At 40.3% G+C, this 10,908-nt stretch overlaps 1 pseudogene; it reads right to left on the reverse strand.

Annotated features, from left to right (window-relative positions):
- Nucleotides 1-3,301: 3,301 nt before the first annotated feature.
- LOC146400473 (mitoferrin-1-like) lies at nucleotides 3,302-10,908 on the reverse strand (annotated as a pseudogene).

Consider the following 10,908-nt stretch of genomic DNA (forward strand, 5'->3'; position numbering starts at 1 on the left):
TTCTCCTTTGAGTATTATATTTTCTGGGGTTTATCATAAATGGCTTTTTTTAAGTTAAGGTATGTTCCCTCTATACCCACTTGGGTAAGAATTTTTATCATGAATGGATGTTGGACTTTGTCAAATGCTTTTTCTGCATCTATTGATGATCATGTGGTTTTTGACTTTTCTTTTGTTAATGTGATATATGATGTTGATTGATTTGTGTATGTTGAACCATCCTTGTGCACCTGGGATGAATCCCACCTTGTTGTGCTGTAAAATCTTTTTGATATGTTGTTGGATTCAGTTGGCTAAAATTTTGTTGAGAATTTTTGTGTCTATATTCATCAAAGATATTGGCTGATAGTTTTCTTTTTTGGTGGTATATTTGTCTGGTTTTGGAATTAGGAGATAGTGGCATCATAGAATGCCTTTGGGAGTGTTCCTTTTACTTCAAATTTTTGGAGAAGTTTAGGGAGGATGGGCATAAGTTTCTCTTTGTATTTTTGGTAGAATTCACCTGTGAAGCCATCTGGTCCTGGACTTTTATTTGTAGAGAGTGTTTTTATGACATATTCAATTTCATTTCTAGTGATCAGTCTGTTCAGTTGATCTATTTCTTCTTGATTCAGTTTTGGCAGGCTGTAAGTCTCTAGAAAGATGCCCATTTCTTCTTGGGTTGTTGAATTTGTTGGCATATAATTGTTGATAGTATTCTCTCATGGTTTTTTGTATTTCTGCAGTATCCATTGTGACTTATTTTTCATTTCTGATTTTGTTTATTTGGGTTTTCTTTCTACTCTTCTTCGTGAGTCTAACCAGAGGTTTGTCAATTTTGGTTACCTTTTCAAAGAGCCAGCTGTTGGTTTGATTGATTTTGTCTATTGTTTCTTGAGTATCTATTTTATTGATTTCCTCTTTGATCTTTATGATTTCCTTCCTTCTGCTGACCTTAGGTTTTGTTTGTCCTTCTTTTTCTAATTCATTTGGGTGTTGGGTTAAGTTGTCCATTTGAGATTTTTCTTCTTTTTTGAGGAAGGCCTGTATTGCTATGAACTTCCCTCTAAGCAATGCTTTTGGGGCATCCCATGGATTTTGAGTGGTTGTGTCTTCATTATCATTTGTCTCAAGGTATTTTTTAATTTCCTTCTTGATTTCCTCATTGACCCATTGGTTTTTTAGTAGCATGTTGATTAGTCTCCATGTAGTCATTTTTTTCTCATTTCTTTTCCTGTGGTTGATTTCTAGTTTCATGCCATTGTGGTCAGAGAAGATACTTGAAATAATTTCTATACTCTTAAATTGGTAGATGTTAGATTTGTGCCCTAATATGTGATCAATTCTTGAGAATGTTCCATGCACACTTGAAAAGAATGTGTATTCTGATTTTTTTGGATGTAATGTCCTGAAAATGTGAATTAAGTCTACTTTTCTATTGTTTCCTTTAGGATCTCTGTTGCTTTATTAATTTTCTCTCTAGAGGATCTGTCCCTTAATGTGAATGGGGTGTTATAATCTCCTACTATGATTGTATTCCCATCAATTTCTCTATTTATGTCTGTTAGTATTTGTTGTACATATCTGGGTTCTCCTATGTTAGGGGTATATACATTGATGATTGTAATATCCTCTTCTTGAATGGATCCTTTAAGCATTAAGTAGTGTCCTTCTTTGTCTTTCTTGATGGCCTTTGTTTTAAAGTCTATTTTGTCTGATATGAGTATGTAACTCCTGCTTTCCTGTCTTGACCATTGGCATGAAATATCTTTTCCTATCCCCTCACTTTCAATCTACATATTTCCTTTGCCCTAAGGTCAGTTTCTTGTAGGCAGCAGATTGAATGTTTTTAGTTCCTTATCCAATCTGCCACTCTGTGTCTTTCGATTGGAACATTCAGTCCATTGAAATTTAAGGTGATTATTGATAGATGTTTATTTATTGCTATTTTAAACCTTGTTTTCCAGTTGATTCTATGTTTCCTTTTTTTTTTTTTTTTTTTGTCTTTTTGCCATTTCTTGGGCCGCTCCCGTGGCATATGGAGGTTCCCAGGCTAGGGGTCAAATCGGAGCTGTAGCCACCAGCCTACGCCAGAGCCACAGCAATGCAGGATCCGAGCCGCATCTGCGAGCTACACCACAGCTCACGGCAATGCCAGATCGTTAACCCACTGAGCAAGGGCAGGGATCGAACCCACAACCTCATGGTTCCTAGTTGGTTTTTTTAACCACTGCGCCACAACGGGAACTCCTATGTTTCTCTTTTCTTCTTTTTGTTTTTTTGTTTGGATGGTTTCTATTTATTTTATGCTTGAGTACTTTTCTTTTCAGTTTTTGTGAATGTAATGTTTGGTTTTGATTTGTGGTTGCCCTGTGTTTTAAGTATGTTAACCCCTTCCTATATCTGCTTGCTTTAGCCTGATAGTCATATAGGCTCAAACACATCATTAAAATAAAAAAATAGTCTATTTTTTTCTTATTTCCCTTGCCCACATTGTGTGATTTTGATATCTTTTTTTTAACATCTTAATGATTAGATATGTATGCTGGCTTATTTAAGTGACAGCTTTCTGATTGTGGTTTCCTCAATCCTAGTTCTTCCTCTCCTTTTTCTTTTTAAACTTAGAGAAGCCCTTTCAGTATTTCTTTTAGAATGGGTTTAGTATTGCCATACTCTTTTAGCTTTTGTTTGTTGGAGAAATTCTTTATTTCCCCTTCTATTTTAAATGATATTCTTGCTTGTTAGAGTATTCTAGGTTGCATATTTTTCTCCTTTCAGTGCTTTAAATATATCTTGCCATTCCCTCCTTGCCTGAAGAGTTTCTGTAGAGAAATCAGCTGATAGCCTTAGTGGGGTTGCCTTATAATTAACTCTTTGCTTTTCTCTTGCTGTCTTTAGAATCCTCCCTTTATCTTTAACTTTTGCCATTTTTTTAAAAAGATCATCCATCTATTTTATACTGTGTACTGGAACTTTTATATACATAATTTTTTCTCCTCTTTAATGTTTTCAGTCACTGCCCATTTTCTTCCTTCCTTTGTGATCTGATTCTAGGGGAGGAGCTGCTACACAGAAACAGAGAAGCCACTACACTCTCAGAAGGGGAGGAAGAGAAAAAGAAATTTCTCTATCCTCTTCCAAAATCTTTCCCCACCTTTCACCAGCTGGGATATCACTGCAAACGGCCCTTGGGGAAGCAGCTGTCCCATCCCCTACTCTTTCTAGGGCATCAGGGAGCAGAAGCCCCGTCCTACACATACACTGCCCCAATAATCTTGGTGCCAGGGTGAGGGAAATGGAAGCAGGCTGGGAGAGCCTCTGCACAATCCGAGCTTCCAGAATCACTGCTCACAGCCTGCTTCTTTAGTACAGAGTTCGATTCTCCAGCTTGTGCTTGGTAAGGAAGTACTTGAAGAACCCATAGATGGACCAGGAGATGGCCATGGAGAGCATCTGGTAGATGACCTGGGCCTGTATGCCTCTGAAGTAGCCAGGCAGCCCATTGAACTGGTACACTGTCCGGAAGGCATTAGCCATGCCCAACAGCTGACCGCTAATATTGGCCAGACTGAGGGCCATGTTCTACTGAGTTGGAGAGGAGGGTTGAGGAGGGTCTTGCAGATGTCCAGGGTGGTAGTGGCAGCTGCAGCCAGGGCCCCAACCAGCCTACCTGAGATGATGTGGGACTTTGGGTTGTAGCCCTGGTAAGGGTTGATCTGCTCCTGCAGGAACTCATAGGTGATGAAGCAGATGGACTGGAAGGGAATGTTCATGGTCAGCTTCATGGTGTAACTCTGGTAGAAGGCCCCCAAGCCCTCAGTCCCCCAAACTGTCCTGATGCAGCTAAGGGCTGACCAGTGCAGCGAGTGGTACATCTTCATGTGCTGTTTCACCACTTCTGCTGGATTCATTACTGCATCATGGAGCAGGGTGGCCATACTCCCAGCTATCCCTTTTAAAGCTTAGTTAGATGTTGCCATTGTAGAGACCTGTTGGACCAGTTTTTTAAAAAATAGTCTCAAGGAAGCTGCCCAGATAACTTTTTTTTTTGGAATCCAGCATTCAAAAGTTTTGTTTCTATTCAGGATTTTTTTTTCCCCTAGATCTGATAATGAATTGCTTTTGAGGGTAAAAAAAACAAAAACAAAAACAAAAAAAAACCCGGCAAAACCCATTCAACAATGAAACACCTCTGTCACTGATTTCCCCCCCACCACCACTTCAGAAAGCCAAAGAGGGGAATGAAAAAAGCACACGCGTATGTGTGTGCGTGTGTTTGGGTGTGTGTGCACACACGACTCTAGAGTCCTTGATTCATAAGCAAGCACAGCGGAGATGAGTCCTCAGGCTGCTGCGTCACGAGAGCCCTGGGGAAGGGTCTGTTGAAGGAGAGACCTTTCTAACTCCAGACAAATGCTTGCAAATACCATTTGCTAGGTGGCTATTCCCTTGATGGTGGAAAGCAGCATTTAAAGTCCTTTTCATGTTTTCATAGAAGGCAAAATACATGGCGTGTGCCAGACCCTCACCCATTATCATCACGTTGAAGCCTCACAAGGGTCTCCAGAAGCCTTCAGTCCATAAGATTTTCTTGAGGGCTCCGTAGACCCTTGTGTAACGGGCTTTGGGATCTGGATTCAAACTCTGCATTCATGTCTTCACTGAGTCTACCGGGTATATGACCCAGCGTTCTAGGATCCTTGCCATCGCTCCAGCTGTCATGTGGGTGGATAAGGAGGCTCTGAACAGCAGGTTCTTGCAGTCCTCTGACCTGGCGTCCCTGCAGCCGCCAATGACTCAGGTGTCCCCATCCATCCTGGGCCCCCCAGCCTGGCTCCAACCTCCAGCTCCCAGGGCGCTGGCACCAGAGGCTGCAGGAGGCAAGTGCTGAGGGGGAGGAAGTGAAAAACTTCACTTCTTTAAAGTGGGAACCACCTCCCCTGGTGCTGCGGTGCCTGACATGATGGTGGGCTGGGGTGGATCCTGCCATTTTTATTATAATATATCTTGTTGTGGGCCTGTTTGGGTTCAACTTGTTTAGGGCCCTCTGTGCTTCCTGTATCTTGATATAAGTATCCTTTAGATTTGGAAAGTTTTCAGTCATAATTTCTTCAAATATATTTTCAATCACCTTTTCTTTTTCTTCTCCTTCTGGATTTCCCATTATATGAAGATTGTCCTGCTTTATGTTATCCCACAGGTCTCTTATATTGCTTTCCTGTTTTTTGATTTGGTTTTCTGTCTGCTGTCCTGTTTGGGTGATTACCATTAGTCTATCTTCCACATCACTAGTTTGTTCCTCTGCATCATTCATTCTGGTCTTTACTGCCTTTAGCTCAGTTTGTATCTCTGCAAATGAATTTTCTAGTTTTCCTTGGCTCCTCCTTATATTTTCTAGTTCCTTTCTGAGGGTATCTGCATTACTGTTCATATCCTCTCTTAACTCCTTCAGTATTTTCACTATCTCCCTTTTGAACTCAAAGTCTGTCAAACTGCAGAGGTCTGTTTCATTGTTGACTGCTTTAGGTGAATTCTTCTGTTGCTTTAACCGGGAATGGTTCCTGAGCTTCTTCCTCTTGCTTGTGTTTTTCTTTTTCTCCAGAGCCTAAATGTCAGTGCCCAGCCCCCAGCCAAGCATCTCAGGCTGTGGTGTCTGTGCCAGTGGTTCAGATGATCTGTGCATCTCTCACTCTACTTTTAGGTTCTCAGACCTGCTACTGCACTTTCTTCTCCAGTGTCTTGGAGATCCCTCCGACTTGGCTGATCTTTCTGTGGGTTAGTTAGGTGGCTTCCCAGGGTGTGGGTTCCCTTTCTCTTTCAAAGCTCCCTCTCAGGAATGTTAGTTCCATCATGATTCCTTTTCTCTCTCTCTTTTTCTTTTGTTCTACCCAGTTATGTCAAGAGTTTCTTGCCCTTTTTGGAGGTTTAAGTTCTGCCAGCATTCAGTTGATGTTCTGTGTGAGTTATTTTACATGTAAATGTGTTTTTTTTATGTGTTTGTGAGAGAGGGTTAGTGCATCCTCTTACTCTTCCACCATCTTGTCTTCTCCTTTTTTCAAGATTATTTTTATTACGATCTAAAAATAGGATTTCCCATCATGGTTCAGTGGTAATCAACCTGATGAGTATCCATGGGTACTAATGGGTTCAATCCTTAGCCTCACTCAGTGAGTTAAGATTTCAGCATTGCCATGAGCTGTTGTGTCGGTCGCAGGTGTGGCTGGAATCTAACATTGCTGTGGCTGCAGCCTAGGCTGGCAGCTACAGCTCCTGTTTGACCCCTAGCCTGTGAACCACCATATGTCATGGGTGCGGCCCTGAAAAAAAAAAAGTGAAAAGAATAAAAACATCTGAAAAAGAAGAGTAATAATCATAGCTAACATTTATTGCACCCTGAAGACTTGCTAGGTGCTATTAAGCAATTTACATACATTATAAGTAATTCCTCTACAAAGCCAAAAAATAGGATTTTTATTGTACTTAATAAATAAGGAAGCTAAGGCACATACTGATTAAATAACACTCAAGGATACATTTACAAGAGGTTAAGAAGGAATCTGAATCTAATTGACCCAACTCTGGAGCCTATACATGAAACCCAATGGTTCTGTAATGATGAGAAGCTGACCCTGAGATGTATTATAGTATAATGTTGAGTAGTTTTGTCTCAAAAATAAACAGGCATGCTAAAACTGATGAGCAAAACCATGATAAGTGTTCAATTTTATAGCAACACAAAAGAGCATACAATTTAGTGGCTTAGAAAATTACTATCTCTAATAGATTTTATGACTTGACAGGGCTCAGCTGGCTAGTCCTTGGTGGGGTTTTTCATACAATTCCAGCTCAATAGTGACTGGAGCTGGAATCATCTGAAGGTCCATCTAGGCACATGTCCAAGGTGGTCCATTCATGCAGTTGACACCTGCTACTGACTGTTAACTGGGGGCTGTAACTGGAGCACTTACACTGCACCCTCCACATGACTTGGAATTTTCATGGGATTGTTACTATGTTCTGAAATGGAAGGTTCCTAGAAAAAGTGTTGTAAGAAACTGTAAGACATGACTTGGCTTCAGAAGTTCCAGAACATCTCTTCTTTTCTTTGTCTTTTGTCCTTTTAGGGCTGCACCAGCAGCATATGGAGGTTCTCAGGCTAGGGGTCTAATTGGAGCTGTAGCCGTCAGCCTACACCACAGCCACAGCAATGCCAGATCCAAGCTGTGTCTACAACCTACCACAGCTCATGGCAATGCCAGATCCTTAACCCACTGAGTGAGGTCAAGGATCGAACCTGCAACCTCATGGTTCCTAGTTAGATTCGTTTCCACTGTGCCACAATGGGAACTCCCCAGAACATCTCTTCTGCTGCATTCTATTCAGCACACAGGTCACTGAGTCCAGTCCAGAGTCAGGACAAGAGTAATGTGAACCCACCTCTTGATGTGACGAGCAACATATGCACCAAGAGGAAAGTAGTCAATGGGAGACATCTCTGGATACTATTTTCCTCTGATCACCTGCTGGTCACCACAATTTACATCTTTCTCCAGTAAAAGTGGACTTGCCACTACTCCCAAGGTCCCCAACAGTCTTCATTACTATGACATCAGTTGAAAGCTTGAGATCTTCTTATTTAAATTACATTCAGGTACAGATGACATAGTTCCTTGGGTACACACATATCTCATTTTATTGCATTTTGCTTTACTGAGCTTAAAGATATTGCATTTTTATAACAAATTGAAAGTTTGTGGTAACTCTGCATCAAGCAAATCTATTGGTGCCATTTTTCCAGTGGCATTCACTCACTTTGTGTCTCTGTGTCACATTTTGGTAATTCTTGAGATATTTCATGATTTTTCATTATTATTATATTTGTTAAGGTGATCTGTGATCAGTGATCTCTGATGTTACAATTGTAATTGTTTTGGCATTTCTGGCAATAAAGTATTTTTTTAAGATATGTACTTGTGGAAGTTCTCTGATGTCCTAGTGGGTTGAGGCTCCTGTGTTCTCACCACTGAGGCTCTGGTTGCTGCTGTGTGTTGTAGGTTCTATCCCTGGCCCAGGAACTTCCACATACTACCAGTGTGGCAAAAAAAGAAAAAAAAATCCAAAAAAAAAAAAAAGAGAGAGAGAGAGAGAGAGAGAAAATGAAAGAGAGAACCTGAAATAAACATTGCAACTATCTTTAAAAAAAAAAAAGATATGTACTTTTTTTAGGCATAGTGCCATTGCTCACTTAATAGACTAGAGTATAACATACTTCTAAACATAAGTTTTATGGCCACTGGGAAACCAAAAAAATCTATGTGATCCACTTTATTGCAAAATCTGCTTGGCTGTGGCTATCTGTAATTGAATCTGCAATATCTCCAAGGTGAGCCTGCAAAGTATGTTTTTCCTCAATCTGGAGACCTGTGCACTAAAGAGACAAGCTTTCTTCCCCTCCCCCCACGCAGCAGCATCCCTGCATGAGGTCATGATACAGGAATGGGAAAACCACAATAAATGTCCTCCTTAAAAACAGCAGGATGGGTATGGCTAAACTAGTCAGCATCTGGTCCAAAACAATTCTGAAATCCTGGCAGGTACCAGAGTCCATCCACTCCTTGGCAGTGGTTCTTCAGGACCTTGGGTTGTACCCTCTGGACTCTTTGCTCTTCATTTTGAGCCCATCTTCCTTTTCTATAAGAAATCATCCACATTTTACTGCTGAGTAGTTTCCTCAAAATGCCTCCTGCCTAAAGAAATTCGGGGACTTTTAGGTCCTTTTGAAACTTTTAATCCAAGAAGACTGTGCTTCTAACAATGCCTCTTAAAAACTTAACATGTTTCCCATTTCTTATGGGGGTTCATTCTTTTATGCAAAAGCCATGGCCAAAGCTCTTTGGGATAAACCTACTTCTCCACCTTGGCCTGAGAGTCAGGGCACTGTGGGAAAATGCCCATAAGATTCTCAGAAGTGCTACATTCCTGCCCAGGGTCTGCAAGGCACACCCATAAGTCCTTCTGAGAGCCAACTGCTGGGTGTAATGGCTACACCCTTGACTGCATTTCCACCCTTAGCAACAGTTTCGCCCTGACACGAGAGTTACTAGTAATGTCCTTGATGTGATTTTTACCCAGGTACTTCCTTACCTAGAGTAAATGTCACTCCCTGGGAAACTGGCCCATAATTTAAAGAGTACCTCTTTTTAGCTCATCTCTCCTAGCTAAGAGAAAAAAAGAGGCAGTTTTGGCATGGACTCTCCTTGGCCAAATCCATGAGTTCTTTTTCACTGGCGGCATTTCTGTAGGCAACATTGTTGCCAAATTTGCTAGAGCTCTCTTTCTCCAGCTTCAATAGAAATTTCCTAACTGTCCCTCAGGTTTTATTAACAGTGCCCCCAAGACCCTTCAGTATTTAGCTGCTGCGTGGTCCCAAAGCCAATGCCACCATTTTAGGTCTTTGTTACAACAGAATCCTAGTTACAGAGCATCTTTGTTGCATGTATCTAGTACTGTGTAACAGTTTAACCTAAACTTACAGGCTCAAGACAGAAATTTATTGTTACTTCTACTGGTCCTGTGGTTTCACAGGGCTCAGCTGTATGTTCTACTTAGGGTCACTCATATGGTTGCAGTAGACAGTGTCTAGTGTTGGACTTTTATATATATATATATATATATATATATATATATATATATATATATGTGTGTGTATGTGTATACATATTCATATATATTTTTAAAAAGATGTGACAGCACAGACAACATCAGATCCTTAACCTTTTGAGCTACAACAGGAACTCTGATAGGAATTCTTGAAAGAGAAAAAAATAAAAGAGAGGGGAGGAAATTATCAAAGAACTAATACAAAAACATTTTCCAGAATAGAAGAACATATAAGTTTCCAGACTGAAAAGTCTCCCTGAGGGCCCAAAACGATATTTGAGAGAAAAGAATGGCAGCCAGGAACATTGTCCAGAGTGTTCAGAAGGAATGATTCTTAAAGCTGAGAAGGAGAGCAGGATGGGCAGAGAGAATAGATCAGATTCAAAGGGATTAAATGGAATCAAGAATGAGAATGGCCTGTTTAACTGCTCAACTGCAAAACTAGGAGCCTTAATTCATGGGAGGTCAAGATTCTAAAGTCTGAGAGATGATAAGGCCAACATGGATGTCTACGGCGAGTGCACCAGGATAAGTGCATGAGGATGATTGCTGCACTACTGTTTGTATAAGCAAAAATTCAGAAGAACCTAAAATCTATTAGTAGCTGTGAAATCAATTATAGCTAATATATATGACTTTAAGTAATTATAACAATTACACAAACAAATATACAAAATTATAACACTTTACAATGTTCTGACTATTTTTATTTTATTTTTTAAACTATTTTTTGTTTGTTTTATTTTTTTTTGTTTTGTTTTGTTTTTTTTTTTGTCTTTTTGCCTTTTCTAGGACTGCTCCCTCAGCATATGGAGGTTCCCAGGCTAGGGGTCTAATCGGAGCTGCATCTGTGACTTACACCACAGCTCACAGCAATGCCAGATCCTTAACCCACTGAGCAAAGCCAGGGATTGAATCTGAAACCTCATGGTTCCTAATCAGATTCGTTAAGCACTGAGCCACGACTGGAACTCCTAAACTTTATTTTTTTTATTAAAGTATAGTTGATTTACAGTGTGTTGTGTCAATTTCTGCTATACAGCATAGTGACCCAGTCATATATATACATATATATACATTCTTTTTCTCATACTATCTTTCATCATGTTCTATCCAAAGAGATTGGATGCAGTTCCCTGTTCTATTTATTCATTTTGCTTTTTTAGGACTGCACCCACAGCATATGAAATTTCCCAGGCTAGGGGTTGAATCAGAGTTGCAGCTGCTGGGTTATGCCCCTGACACAGCAATGCCACATCTGAGTTGCAT

The sequence above is a fragment of the Sus scrofa genome, chromosome 8, assembly GCF_054392235.1.
Source record: "Sus scrofa isolate SSC_HxYL_T2T_F1_AM1 chromosome 8, Sscrofa_HxYL_maternal_Yorkshire_Landrace_v2.0, whole genome shotgun sequence".
Lineage (NCBI taxonomy): Eukaryota > Metazoa > Chordata > Mammalia > Artiodactyla > Suidae > Sus > Sus scrofa.